General features: G+C 39.1%; 1 long non-coding RNA gene across 6 annotated transcripts; it reads right to left on the reverse strand.

The window, feature by feature from the left end:
* Positions 1-19: 19 nt before the first annotated feature.
* On the reverse strand, positions 20-14,183 carry LOC107761069 (uncharacterized). Of its 6 annotated transcripts, none has more exons than XR_012709645.1 (11): positions 12,601-14,183; positions 12,227-12,408; positions 12,044-12,116; positions 11,804-11,950; positions 11,641-11,708; positions 11,407-11,479; positions 11,095-11,277; positions 10,352-10,578; positions 9,951-10,042; positions 7,141-7,201; positions 20-341 (listed from the first exon to the last, which is right to left on the reverse strand). It is a non-coding gene; the product is annotated as an uncharacterized LOC107761069 (long non-coding RNA). The 6 variants fall into 6 exon arrangements; XR_012709646.1 differs by lacking the exon at positions 10,352-10,578 and adding an exon at positions 12,479-12,517 and having other exon boundaries at positions 22-341; positions 12,601-14,178; XR_012709648.1 differs by lacking the exon at positions 7,141-7,201 and having other exon boundaries at positions 12,601-14,182.
* Between the last annotated feature and the right edge of the window lie 1,444 nt (positions 14,184-15,627).

The following is a 15,627-nucleotide window of genomic DNA, read 5'->3' on the forward strand; positions in this document are numbered from 1 at the left end:
ATATAAAACTGAATAGAGACTAACACAGACTAAATGTCAACATAAAGCTAGGCCCGCAAGGCCGTTATAATTTCTAAAACTGACAAGCCAACAAAATATACGTATAGGGCCTACAAGCCCATCATACTGCACTAACTGATAGGATATGTCTACAAGCCTCTACTAGTAGATATACTATGATTGGAACAGGGCTCCGTCCTACCCATAACCTATCTATATATATACACAAGATGTACACTAAACTTCTAGACCCAGCAACTCCGAAGGATGGGGAGCTTACTGATAAAGCTGAACTCGGGAAAACACCTACTGAGGAGGTCTACCCGTCTATCTGTCTGGACCTGCACACATGAAATGCAGCGTCCCCAGAAAGAGACATCAGTACAAAATAATGAACCGAGTATGTAAGACAATATAGTGAAAGCTGAAAGCTGAAACTGAACTGATAACATAATAATTGAAAGCAACTGGGAGTCAAAGAAAATCTGAAGATATGCTTATCTGCTGATACTGACTCTATTCTCTTAATATAATTAGTAAAATAGTTGTCCGGCCTTATATATATATATATATATATATATATATATCTTCTCTGTCGTAGTAGGCTCGCTCATAGGCTCTCGGCCATACTAAGCTCTGTATCTCGACCAACTAGGCTCGCTCATAGGCGCTCGGCCATAGTAGGCTCGGTATATAACTTACCATCTGGGCTCGCTTATAGGCGCTAGGCCACAGTAGGATCGGCATATAACTTACCATCTGATCAGAGTTTGCCCAATAGGAGCCTGTCCATCGATTATAGCTTGATGGTAATGAAAATACTATAATATTGTATATATAGATTCTCTGATCTCTTGACTGGAAGAATGAAATACTCAATTGTATATGATGTCCCGATAATGAGAATATTGTAACTTACAAATGAAATGTTTTGTTGTGTTTTACCTTTAATACAATTAATACATTTTGTAGTGCTTTACATTTAACTACGTTTGCCAACTTCTATGTCTTTTTACACGTAGGATCAGGTAGTGCTTGTAGTTAATACATTAGTTTTCCACATACCCTATAATGACTAAGAGTCATATGTATAGGTATGTGGCTTGCTGCCGCATAGTGGTTTCATTTTATCCACTAAATAATTAATTAATTAACTAGGTAATATCCCGCTATTTGGTAATTAACCAGTTACCCGCCTAATTAAAAATTATATCAAATTACTTAAAATTTTACTTATTTTTAATATACTTTATACATCATATTATCATGGTCATATGGTACCTTGTATGATACTATTCCATAAGTATTAGGTATTATATCTCGGACCGTACCTTCAACGGAACTCATTTTCTTTAATTTTTGTACCCTTTCCTTTATGGAACTTACTTATTGCTTGGTATAAAGAGCATAAATATGCTAACCTCAAGATAATCTCATCCCCGAGTTTATGTCAATTAACTGAAGATGAAAGTTTAACATACGAAAAACGCGAGATGTAACATCCTTCCCCCCTTAGAAATATTCGTCCTCGAATGTTTACTCTTAGATACCTTGGAAATGTTTTTCCAGAGTCTCCTCCATACATTAGACTAAAACCACCCTATGTGCAGCCAAAAACATGCTATATATGCCACACTTGGCCTTACACAGTTGTTTATTATGAATTCGGGAAGTTAAAAATAAAAGCTTATCAGAGAACCTACTGGACTGAATTGGGCTGTGTTGAGGTATCCCACCTCGAGCCATAACTCCTATTATTTAGTTTTTATTTCTTCCTCCACTACCCATGTCATCTCTTCCACATTCTTTCTCCTCCATAGAACCTTCACGGAGGCTACCTCATTATTATGTAGCTTGTGGATTTGTCGGTCTAGGATGGCAACCGAAATTTCCTTGTATGACCAGTCCTCTGTAATCTGTACATCATCCATGGGAACCACTCGGGTAGGATCGCCAAGGCACTTTCGTAAAATAGATACGTGAAAAACCAGATGAACAGACTCCAATTCCGAGGGCAATTCTAACTCATAAGCTATTTGGCCTACTCTCTGAATGATCCTATAAGGTCCAATATATTGTGGGCTAAGTTTGCCTTTCTTGCCAAACCTCATCACACCTTTCATAGGTGACACCTTTAAGAATACTCAGTCATTTACCCCGAACTCTAAATCTCGTCATCGCACGTCAGAATATGACTTCTGACGACTTTGAGCTATCAACAATCGCTCCCGAATAAGCTTTACTTTTTCTATGGCCTGCTGAACCAAGTCTGGCCCATGTAACCCAGATTCTCCAACATCAAACAACCATATAGAAGATCTGCACTTGTGCCCATACAAAGCCTCGTACGGAGCCATCTGGATACTGGAGTGATAACTGTTATTATATGCAAACTCGATAAGAGGTAGATGTTCATCCTAACTTTTTTTAAAATCTAGCACACATGCTCGTAACATATCCTCGAGCGTCTGAATTGTGCGCTCGTCTTGTCCATCAGTTTGTGGATGAAAAGTTGTACTGAGATTCACCTGAGTCCCTAGACCTTTCTAAACTGACATCCAAAAATGTGCTGTAATATGGGCCCCACGGTCAGATATAATAGATATTAGCACTCCATGTAGTCACACTATCTCTTTAATATATAACTTTGCATAATCTTCTATTGTATATATAGATATAACCGGTAGGAAATGAGCTAATTTTGTGAGCCTATCGACTATCACCTATATGGAATGGAACTTACGATGAGAACGAGGTAAACCCGTGATAAAGTCCATGTTTATCGCCTCCCATTTCCATGTCGGGATCTCTATAGTCTACATTAGCCCTCCGGGCTTCTGGTGCTCTATCTTCACCTACTGGAAACTAGGACACTGGGCGACATACTCAGTAATGTTCTTCTTCATATCGTTCCACCAATACACCTCCTTAATGTCATGATACATATTCGTCGACCTAGGGTGAATGGAGTACCACGAATAATGTGCCTCTAACATAATCCTGTCTCGTAGCCCTATTACATTTGGAACACATAAACGACCCATGTATATGAGAACCCCATCTCGTTTGAGTTCTAACCATGGCTTCCTCTGCTGTGGAGCCCGCTATCTCAACTCGACCATCTCTGGGTCCTCATATTGCCTCTCCTTTACTTCAGTTATGAGAGATGATTTTGCGGTATTTTAGAGTACAACTCCTCCATTGACAGAGTCTACTAACCGAACCCCCAAACAAGCCAATTGATGAGTCTCTTTGGTTAATTGTCTTTTTTCAGTCTCTACATGTGCTAAACTACACATAGATCGGCGACTTAAGGCATCTGCTACAACATTAGCTTTTCCTGGATGGTAGAGAATGTTAACATCGTAATCTTTTAATAACTCAAGCCACCGCCTCTGTCGCAAGTTCAATTATTTTTGCTTGAAGATATATTGCAGGCTTTTATGATCTGTACACATCAACATGAACACCATATAAATAATGCCGCCATATCTTAACTACATGGACAACCACAACTAATTCGAGGTTGTGGGTCTGATAATTCCGCTCATGCTTCCTTAACTGCCTTAAAGCATACGCAATTACTTTCCCATGTTGTATTAGGACACATCCTAACCAGATACCTGAGGCATCACAATACATGGCATAACCATCTGGACCCTCTGGAAGTGCTAGAACTGGCGCTAAGGTTAACCTGTTCTTAAGCTATTGGAAACTCTGCTCACAGGCCTCTGTCCACTAAAACTTAGTCGCTTTCTATGTCAGCTTTGTCAATGGTTCTGAAAGAGAAGAAAAACCCTCTACGAACCTCCAGTAGTATCCTGCTAAGCCTAGAAAGCTATGAATCTCTGTCGGAGTAGTAGGTCTAGGCCATGATTTCACAGCCTCAATCTTCTGAGTGTCTACCTTTATACCTCTGTCGGATACAATGTGCCTCATGAAATCTATAGACTTCAACCAGAACTCAAGACTTAAAAAACTTAGCATACAATTTATTATCATGAAGGGTTTGGAGTACCGCTCGCAGGTGGTCCATATTCTCATCGTCTGAACGTGAATAAACCATAATATCATCAATAAAGACAATTATGAACATATCCAAATATAGACGCAATAGGCTATTCATCAAGTCCATAAATATGGCAAGCGCATTCGCCAACCCGAAGGCATGACAAGGAACTCGAAGTGGACATATCGGGTCCTGAAGGCTGTCTTGGGAATATCTTTCTCTCAAACTCTGACCTAGGGGTACCCCGGCCTCAAATCTATTTTTGAAAGTATCTAGCTCCCCACAACTGATCAAACAATTCGTCTATCCTTGGAAGTGGATACTTATTCTTTATAGTTACCTTGTTTAGTTGCCTATAATTGATACACATCCTCAGTGAGCCATCTTTCTTCCATACAAATAGTACTGGTGCACCCTAAAGTGAGGTACTGGGTCTGATGAAACTTTTCTCCAGTAAATCTTTTAACTGCTCCTTCAACTCCTTCAATTCAGCAGGTGCCATTCTATATGGAAGAATGGATATTGGTTGCGTTCTCGGAAGCAAATCAATGCCAAAATCAATCTCTCGCTCTGGAGGAATACCTGGAAGTTCATCTGAAAATATATCTGCGTACTCCTTTACTACTGGAATAGACTGAAGTGTAGGTATCTCAACATCTGCATCTTTAACTTGCACAATATGATAAATGCACCCTTTTGCGACCATTTTCCTCGCCTTCAGATAGGAAACAAACCTACCTCTGGGTGTCGCTGTATTATCTACCCATTCAAGGACTGGCCCACCCGAAAAATGAAATCTGGCTATCTTTAATCGACAATCAACTGTGGCATAACAAGCTGCCAACCAGTCCATGCCCATGATAGCATCAAAATCCAACATCTCTAGCTCAACTAGGTCAGTTGAGGTCTGACGACCACAAATTGATACCGAACAACCTCGGTAAACCCATCTAGCAATAATCGATTCTCCGATCGGTGTAGATACCACCAAAGGATCCCTTAGTATTTCAGGCACTATACCAAATTTCCTTGCGACAAATGGCTTAATACATGATAAAGTAGATCCTGGTTCTATCAAGGCATAAACATCGAGGGAATAAATGGTCAACATACATGCCACAACGTCTGGTGAGGACTCTTGGTCCTGTTAACCTGCTAGCGCATAGATACGATTCTAGTTACCATCTGAACTGGACCCTCTACCTCTGCCTCAACCTCTACCAGCCGAAGACTGGGACTCGCACCCTGAAGGATGCACGGACATAGCTGATCCTGTTGCTGAATTTGCTGGTTGTACCATACCCCTAGAATCTCTATTTGGGCAATCTCACATCATATGCCCCGGACGTCCACATGTATAACAAGCATCGGAACCGGCTCGGCATTGGCCCAAGTGTCCTCTACCGCAGATGGCACACCAAGGCGGAAATGGCCATGTCTACCCCGAACCTCGCTGTCGTTGCAAACTTGACACCTGGAAGCTTTCACCTAGTCTTGACTGAGTATAATAGTCATACCTATAACCTTGTGACTGAGGTGGCGGAGGTCTAGGTGGACATTTGAAGTATTGGGGCATGTAAGTACCCTGAGACTGCTATTGAGACCTAGCAAATCTCATCCTCTTACGCTGCCCTGACTTAATCCTCTTTGTACCCTGCTATCGACGCCTACTCCTTTCTATATTCTTGCCAAATGCTTGAATTTGGGAGATATCCGTACTATCATGTAATGCATCGGTGGCACATGCCTCGGTCAATTCTAGGGCTAACCCTGCTATAAACTTGTGGATCCTATCCTGCATAGTAGCAACTATGGATGGTGCATATCTGGCCAATGAGTCAAAGCGGAGACTATACTCTCGAACACTCATATTGCCCTACTTGAGGGCTAGAAGCTGATCAACTCGGGCCTGTTGGGTCTCCTGCAGTAAGTACTGGTCAAGGAAGGCATCTGAAAAATTCTCCTAAATAGCAGGAGGTGCATCACATCCCTTGGACCTTTCCCATCCCTCGTACTAAAGGATGGCTATATCTTGGAGTCGAAAAGTTGCTAACTCAACTGCCTCTTTCTCCGTGGCATGCATAACCCGAAAAATCTTATGTAGCTGATCTATGAAATCCTGCGGGTCCTCCCTCTGATATGTCCCTATGAACTTTGGGGGATTCAAAGCAATAAACTCTCAGACCTTTGAACTCCCAGGTCCCTCAGAAGGTCCTGCACTAGTGGATGCTCTAGCCTGTTGCTGGGTAGCTACCAATTGTGCCAACAAATTCACCGCACTCCTCAAGTCCTGATCTGATAAAAGTGGAGGGGGAACTAGATGTGCAGTCTCCCTAGGAATCTCCTCAGGTAGCGGAGTAGCCGGTAATTACTGGGTAGGGGTCTCTCCCTGGGACTCTGATTGGGTCCCATCTGCTTGGGGTACCCTGCTAGTCCCCTTACCTACTGTTGTTTCTCTCCCCTGGCTAGCCGTAGTTTTCCTAGTTACCGTCATCTCTGCATGCAAACGTCAACATGTATGTTTAACTCAAATTTCCTATAACTTAGTGCTATAACACGATTTAGATTTGAAAGAAGGGTAATCAACTCCTAAATGCCTTGTATTCCCCTGCTTATATAATATGGTGCACCCTACCTCTATAAACAAGACCCTACTAGATACGACTTGTAGACTCCCTAGGACAAAACTGCTCTGATACCACTTTTGTCACGCCCCGAGCCTGGGGGAGAGACCGGCACCTAGTGCCTCACCAATCCTTGCATACCACTTGCGACTAAGAGACTCTAAACATGTAATGTCATACTTTAGCCATGGGCCACATTACAAGATAATGTGCGATGCTAAATATAAAACTGGATAGAGACTAATGCCGACTAAATGTCAACATAAAGCTGGGCCGGCAAAGCCATCATAATTACTACAACTGACAAGCCAACAAAATATACGTACAGGGCCTACAAGCCCATCATACTGCACTAACTAATAGGATATGTCTACAAGCCTCTACTAGTAGATGTACTATGATCGGAACAGGGCCCTGATCTACCCATAGCCTATCTATATATATATATATACACAAGATGTATACCAAACATCTAGACCCGGCAACTCCAAAGGACGGGGAGCTTACCGATATAGTTGAACTCGGGCAAACACCTACTGGGGAGGTCTACCCGTCTGTCTGTCTAGACCTGCACGCATGAAATGCAGCGTCCCCAGAAAGGGACGTCAGTACGAAATAATGTACCGAGTATGTAAGGCAATATACTGAAAGCTGAAACTGAACTGATAACATAATAATTGAAAGCAACTGGGAGTCAAAGAAAATCTGAAGATATGCTTATCTGCTGATACTGACTCTATTCTCTTAATATAATTAGTAAAATAGTTGTCCGGCCTATATATATATATATATATATATATATATATATATATATATATATATATATATATATATATCTTAAGATGTATATATAGGCTCACTCACAGGCACTCGGCCATACTAAGCTCTGTATCTCGACCAACTAGGCTCGCTCATAGGCGCTCGGCCACAGTAGGATCGGTATACAACTTATCATCTGATCAGAGGTTTCCCAATATGGGCCTGCCCATCGATTATAGCTCGATGATAATGAAAATACTTTAATATTGTATATATAAATTCTCTGCTCTCTTGATTGGAAGAAGGAAATACTCAATTGAATATGAAGTCCCGATAAGGCGAATATCATAACTTACAAAACTAGGAAAATATACGTAAATTCAGGGATATGAATTTTTCTTTGTGCCTTGTTATTAAACTTGTGTAATGACGAGACCATGAAAAATGAAGGAAGAGCTTAGCCTTAACATACCTGAAGTAGGGAAAAATTCGTGTGATGTTATTGAAAAAGAAATACATTGTACTCCCTTAGAACCACAAAATTTTACGTTGTTGAATCTTCTTGGAACCGTTGAAACTCGTAGGATCTGATCTCAATGTTTTTGAGAATGAAGTTTGAAAGAGATTTTAAGTGCATAACATTTTCATCCTTCTGTAATGCCTTAGAAATGAAATGTTTTGTAGTGTTTTACCTTTAATACAATTAACACATTTTGTAGTGTTTTATATTTAACTACGTTTGCCACCTGCTATGTCTTTTTACACGTAGGATCAGGTAGTGCTTGTAGTTAATACATTAGTTTGCCACATAACCTATAATAACTAAGTGTCATATGTATAGGTATGTGGCTTTGCTGCCACATGTTGGTTTAATTTTATCCAACAAATAATTAATTAATTAACTAGGTAATATATCGCTACTCGGTAATTATTTAATTACTCGCATTATTAAAAATTATCTCAAATTACTTAAAATTCTACTTATTTTTAATATGTTTGATACATCATATTATCACGGTCATATGGTACCTTATATGATACTAGTCCATAAGTATTGGGTATTATAGCCCGGACCGTACATTCAACGAAACTCATTTTCTTTAATTCGTATACCCTTTCCTTCATGGCACTTACTTATTGCTTGGTATAAAGAGCGTAAATATGCTAACCTCAAGATAATCTCATCCCCGAGTTTATGTCAATTAACTAAAGACGAAAGTTTAACGTACGAAAAACGCGAGATGTAACACTTCGGGTGTACCTCCTCTGTGAACGTTGTTCTCAGGGTTGTCGGTAGGTTGCGTCAATGGCCACATGTGAGGTGGCATCGATAGAGTCCGTAACTGGGACTCTATTAGGATTAGCATGAGGGATGTTATTGCTAGGTGCTACGTTGTGGTTTTCGGCATGGTGGTCAAACTCAATATCAGCGTTGAAGTGAGCAGACCGATAGTTTGACATATTTAGGTAGATCTATATTTACTAGTTAAAAAGAAAAACAGTAGCGGAAGATCCTGCTTAGAAGTAACTTTCAGTCACTAGGGAATTGGGATCAAAAGTTCCTATCCTTGGAAGATCGAAATCCAAAATGAGATTCAAAAATATGAATGACAAGTTTAGAAGAATACCTAGCTAGGATGGATAGGACGTGGCGGATTTAAACATATGCGGGGTTTGTAGTTTATGCGGCTGCGGTGTAGGATATGACGAGTTTTAAAATTTTCTTCAAAACTCAATATAAAGCAGGGTGATTTGCCGGTTGTCTCTTTCTCTATTTTTTTGTAAACTCCTTTTTCTTTATCCGATATATGCAGCTGAGGCAGAGTCATGTTCTAAGGATGAAGTTTGTTGTACGATTGCATCAACTTATTTACTTTTCTATGGTTAGTAATTTTATTTTTGCTGAAGTAGTGAAGTGATATTCCTTCGTTGTTGAGTTACATTATCGTTTTTGCAATTGGTATGTGTTTCGATGGCAAATACCAACATATAGTATCTAGCTATCTAAGTATTATTTACACTACATTTGTTCCAATTTAAGTATTTTTTCAAAAATATTATTTTGCTAAAATGAGTATCCTTTAGATAGACAAAATACTATCGAAACAATTTTATCACTCAGCATATGAACTTAAGATGTTCATAATTAATTAGAAAAGCTTAATGTTAAAAAATGGCAAATTAGTCAAATTTTAACAATTTTACATTAATTAAGAGTAACATCAAAAGTCTGGGAACATTGAGTAATAACTAGATTGTTCCCATTTAGCTAAATCAATAGGTAAACTGTTTTATACTAGCTATATACTGTAATTTGAATACTTAATTTGTGCAACCAAGAGAAAAACTGTTTTATACTAGCTATATAAAACAGACAAGAACCAAGAGAAGACAGTGCAAGTCTATGCAAGAAGTGCAAGTCTTCTCTTAGTTCTTGCATAGACTTGCACTGTTTTAATTTGAATACTAGCTATATACTGTAATTTGAATATTGTTTTATACTAACATTTCTGCATTTTTAACTACAAGTTAAAGAAGCTTAAGAAAGTACTATCTACCTGGAGCAGAGCTACATATGGGGATATATTCCAGAAGATTACAAGCCTGGAGGAGGTGGTCTTGGTTCATGAAAGGCAATTTGAAGTCAATCCTACACAGATGAACAGACAAAGATTACAACAGGTACAAGCTGAAATGATTAAATATCTTGCATTAGAAGAAGAATTCTGGAGACAAAAAGCTGGCATGTTATGGTTCAAAGATGGCGATAGAAACACTAAATTCTTCCATGCTCAAGTTAATGGGAGAATGAAGAGACTGAAATTATCAAGGATCCAGAATAGCCTTGGTAACTGGATTGAAGAAGATCACTTAATAGCAGAAGAAGCACTAAAGTTCTACAAGGATCAATTTACTGAGAGTGAAGTTCCTAATGCTTTTGATATTCTGAATCATGTACCTTCAATGGTAGATAGTGATCAACATGAAAGATTGATGGCTTCGCCTTCCAATGAAGAAGTGAAGAGAGCAGTTATGGGGTTGAATGGGGACTCAGCAGGTGGACCGGATGGCTTCACTGGAGCCTTTTACCAAACATGCTGGGAAATCATTGAATAAGATGTAGTAGGCATGGTCAAGGCTTTCTTTTGCGGTCAGCAATTGCCAAAGAGTGTGACACACACAAACCTGATTTTATTACCAAAGAAAAAAGAAGTTATGACCTTTGCAGACATGAGACCAATCAGTCTCAGCAACTTTGTTAACAAGATTTTCTCGAGGGTTATTCATGAAAGGTTGGTTGAATTTTTACCAAACTTAATCTCACAGGAACATGCAGGTTTTGTGAAGGGAAGAAGTATAGTTGAGAATATACTGTTAACTCAAGAAATCATTACGGATATCAGGTTGAGAACAAAAGCATGCCCAAATGTTGTGATTAAGCTCGACATGACAAAAGCTTACGATAGGCTATCATGGCTATTCCTAACCAAAATGCTAAGGAAGATGGGATTTCCTGAAGCGTTTATTGGATTGATCTTTGATTTGATTGGGAATAATTGGTACTCTATTCTTATAAATGGGCAGCTAAATGATTTCTTCAAATCTTCGAGGGGAGTTAAGCAGGGTGACCCTTTGTCACCAACCCTATTCATTCTAGCAGCAGAAGCAATGTCTCGGGGATTGAATTCACTACACACTAACCTGTATTTCTGTGGATTTGGAATGCCAAAATGGAGCCCAAAAATAAATCATCTCTCATACATTGATGATACAATCATTTTCTCCTCATCTGATGAAACTTCACTGAGACTTGTCATGGAGGTTTTGCAAGCTTATGAATCATCGTCTGATCAACTGGTGAACAAAGCCAAATCTGCCATATACCTGCATCATTTAACGGATAATGAGGTGATTAACAAGGTTGAAAGGATTACAGGTATAGGAAGACAATATTTCCCTATGACCTATCTTGGCTGCCCTATTTTTTATGCAAGAAGAAGGAGTGACTATTACCAGGGATCAATCACTAAGGTCATGGACAAACTGCTGTCGTGGAAAGGCAAACTCCTATCTGTAGGAGGCAGAGCTGTATTGATCGCAAATGTCATACAGAGTATCCCAATTCATATGTTGTCAGCAGTTAATCCACCAATTTATATGATCAATAAATTACATAGCATTTTTGCAATATTCTTCTAGAGCAGCAATGTGGGAGGCAACTCTAGACATTGATCATCGTGGACTAACCTTTGCATGCCTTATGAGGAGGGAGGCATAGGCTTCAGGTCCCTATATGATGTATCCAAGGCACTATTCTGTAAATTGTGGTGGAATTTCAGGACAAAACCCAGTTTATGGAGTGCATTTATTAGTCAAAAGTACTGCAAGAAACTAAATCCAGTAATTGTACCTTAGAAGCGTGGATCCCGCGTGTGGAGAAAAATGCTAGAATGTAGGGACTTGATTGAGCATCAAATATACTGGAAACCGAGAATGGGATCAGCTCAATTATGGTTCGACAATTGGACTGAGCTGGGAGCCTTATATTTCCAAGTGCCTGCAGAGTTTGGTATCGATGAGGATATTCACAATGTCAATGATCTGGTTGAAAATGGTATGTGGAACTTGGAAAAAATATTTCAGACTCTACCTGAAGATTTGGCAAACCACATTGTGCAGAATATTAGACCACCAAACGAATGTGCAGAGTTAGATACACCATTCTGGATGATTGAAATAAGAGGTCATTTTTCAGTGAATTCTGCATGGGATTACCGGCGAAGAAGAGACAACCCAAGCTTAGGTTACAGGATGATATGGGTCAAAGGCTTACCTTTCAAGATATCCTTCTTCATTTGGAAGGTGTGGAAAGCCAAACTGCCATTTGATGATTTCTTGCGTAAAATAGGATACTCCATGCCATCAAAATGTTGGTGCTGTGCTGATCCTAAGGAGGAGTCATTAGTACATTTGTTCTTCACATCCAATGCAGCTAGGAGTGTTTGGAATTACTTCCTGAGGAGAGCAGGAATTGCATTAGAAGGGTTATCATTACAACAAGCAATTACAAAGTATTGGACAGCACCAGTTGTTCCCAGATTGAAGCCAGTCTTACAAGCTTTACCTGCATGCATTGTATGAGAACTTTGGAAGAGAAGAAACAGTTTGAAATATGGAGAAGCAGTATCAGTGAGCAGAGTTATTTACCAGGTGTCATCTACTCTGCAAGCTCTAGTCCAACTAAAAAAGCCTGGACTGTATGTGCCTCACAAGTGGCTGGACTTACTGACAATGTTGGAGCAATACACACCTCGATTGAAATATGAAAAGGTGTTATGGGAATTTCCTCCAAGAGGGTGGATCAAAGTAAATACGGATGGAGCATGTAGAGGGAACCTAGGGAGGAGTTCAATTGGTTTCTGCATAAGGGATGAGGTAGGTGATTTGATATATGCAGAAGGAAGGGAGATTTCTGAAGGAACCAATAATGAATCAGAAGCAGTAGCTATTGTGGAGGCTTTGAAGATGTGCAAAAATCTTAATTATTTTCAGATATGGCTGCAGACAGATTCCTTGCTATTAAAGAACATTATAGAAGAATCATGGAAGCCTCCTTGGTGTATTACTAATCATGTTGAGGAGATTTTAAGATTGAAGGAACAAAGTATCATCAAGGTCACACACATACTCAGAGAAGGGAATACATTAGCAGACCACCTTGCCAATTATGCTCTAGATGAAGGAAATATTGAATGTCATGGCTTCTGGGATATGGACTCAAAAGGAAGGAGGATTATTAATGAAGACAAGATGCAATGTCCTTACATAAGAGTGAAGGTTGCAAGGAATTAGGAAGAAAATAGACTACAATTTGCTATCGGACTCGAATCATTCTTAAGGAGAGATTGGTTAGCAATTTTTCAGCTAACATTGTTTACTTTTTTGCAGGTATCTCATTGATGCTAAAGCCTTATGTTATAGTAGAATCTCAAGTGGTGGTATTAATGCCTTGCATTCAATCCACTGGGAGGACATTAAAGGTGGGCTTTGGCATATGTACAAAGATCATTTCAAGGCAGGCAATTACATCAAAGGGAATTGCTGGAACTTTGGAGGAATTTGATCGACCATTTCTTGAGGCAGATCAAGAAGAGAAATGGCTCTCTCGAACAAAAGATAAGCAACCGGAAGAGGAGAAAGAAGAAGTCTGGAGTGGAATGCTACCCCAAATAGATAATGCAATAAGTGAGCACAATGTCACATGGGAAAGGAGAGATGAACTTCTAGACAAAAGGAGATTTGGAGACAACTTTTGTGGTCAACAGTGCACGCCTGTCTGGGAGCGTGATTTTGCTATGAGAAGTTGTTTGAGATGCTATGCTGGTTTGAATAAAACTCAAATGTATCTAAGGGATGGCGTGATTTCGAGAAAGGGAGACCTGGAAAGCACGCTAAGACAGAGCATAGAGAAATGGTACCACAAAAGAACAATAAAAAATGTGATGGTTGGTATCATTATCATAATCATGCAAGACAAGGTGTGGACTGAAGATGGGAAATTCAAGACAAACATATGGAGACCTATAGCTCGACAACATAAGGTGATAATGCACTGCCCAAAGAAACACACATGCATGGAAAACAGGGGAGAAATGGGCAAAGGTTTAAAGTTGTCACATATGCACGGAAAAATGACGCATGGGATGGTATATAACAATTTTGTGGTATTAAATATTGTATTGGGGGTGCACAGTTCAATAGGAATGGACCACTGGAGGCAATATTTAATACAACAAAAATCTGGATTCACGCATAGATTCAATGTGGCACGCTTCTCAAACGCACGCCTACTGCACTTTAAATCTGCCGAGTTCAAGACACAACTGGTATTGAATTTTAAATTCACACTTTTGTGTATTTATCTGCAGAACTCAAGGATAAAGCGTGGGTATAAATGCCAATAATTTAACAATGGTGTAGTCATGAAAGTTGGACAAATTGAAAAAGCCATAATTACAATAAAGAAAGTGTACTGCATCGACTATACCAATGGACATTGGAAGGAGGAGCTAATGCTTTTAAAATTGGCAAAGAAAGCTCACGTGATTTTCTATCCAAGGAAGATTTTTAAATTCCAAGCATGCTCCTTGGTAAAAGAAACAATGGGAATTAAATTATCCTTGCTTAATGCACACCTGGTTAAAAACATACACAGAAGTATGGTCATGGCCGTTTGGAGGCATCATGACTAATTTTTGGTATGTTTAATGGGCGAGAATGAACAAGGAAATGGGGTTACATTTGGAAAGCTGGACGTCGGATATGCATGCAAACAATTTATGTACTGGTATTGGGCTGAAGAAATTTGGACATGCAACATGGACATGGGCTGGACGTTATAGACTAGAGATACAACGTGGACATGGACTCACTTGGGCTACTTTTAATAATTACAAAGTTTAGTTATGCATAATGTAATATCAATTTTGAGTTCATTGCTCAATTTTGGTAATAGGATCTATGTAATCAACAATGTTTATTTCTTTCATCATCTAAGACCTCCCGACTTTGTATTTAAATTTGGATTTTTGAATTATATATATAAAAACTAGCCCTAGGCGCTTGCCTAGCGGTCAACCAAAAAAAATAAATTGAAAGACAGTTATGAGAAAAAGAAAATAAAGAGGCAAGTCAGTTTCAGGAAGATAAAGAAATCATAAATAAGGATTTAAATCCAAATAAAAGGGGAAGGGCACACAGGATAAAGCATTCTTAGACTAATTCACAAAAAGTTTGTTATGGTAAGAGCCTTTATTTATAACATGAAGGGAAATTATTTATCATGATTAACATGCTCTAAATTTATCATATTGTTAATTTAATGGTAAGATTTAACAAGCCTACATGAAAGGATGAAAGTCAACCAACAAGAACTTGAAAAATTGGGGGATAAAGATAAAAGAACAAAGGTGGGTGGGGAAATAGAAATTTAGTACAAGGAAAAATAAATGAAACTAATGCTTCATCAAAAAAAAATTAAAATGTGAGAGGTTGGCTATGGTAGGGGTAAGGAGAGGTAAAGGTAGGATAAAGAAGTATTGGGGAGAGGTAATTAGGCAGAGCATGACATATCTTTAATTTACCGAGGATATGACCCTTGATAGGAGGGTGTGAAAGTCGAGAATTAGGGTAGGTTAGTGAGTAGTCGAGCATAATTCTTTTTCATGCCTATAT

This window comes from Nicotiana tabacum, chromosome 5 (genome assembly GCF_000715075.1).
Source record: "Nicotiana tabacum cultivar K326 chromosome 5, ASM71507v2, whole genome shotgun sequence".
Classification (NCBI taxonomy): Eukaryota; Viridiplantae; Streptophyta; class Magnoliopsida; order Solanales; family Solanaceae; genus Nicotiana; species Nicotiana tabacum.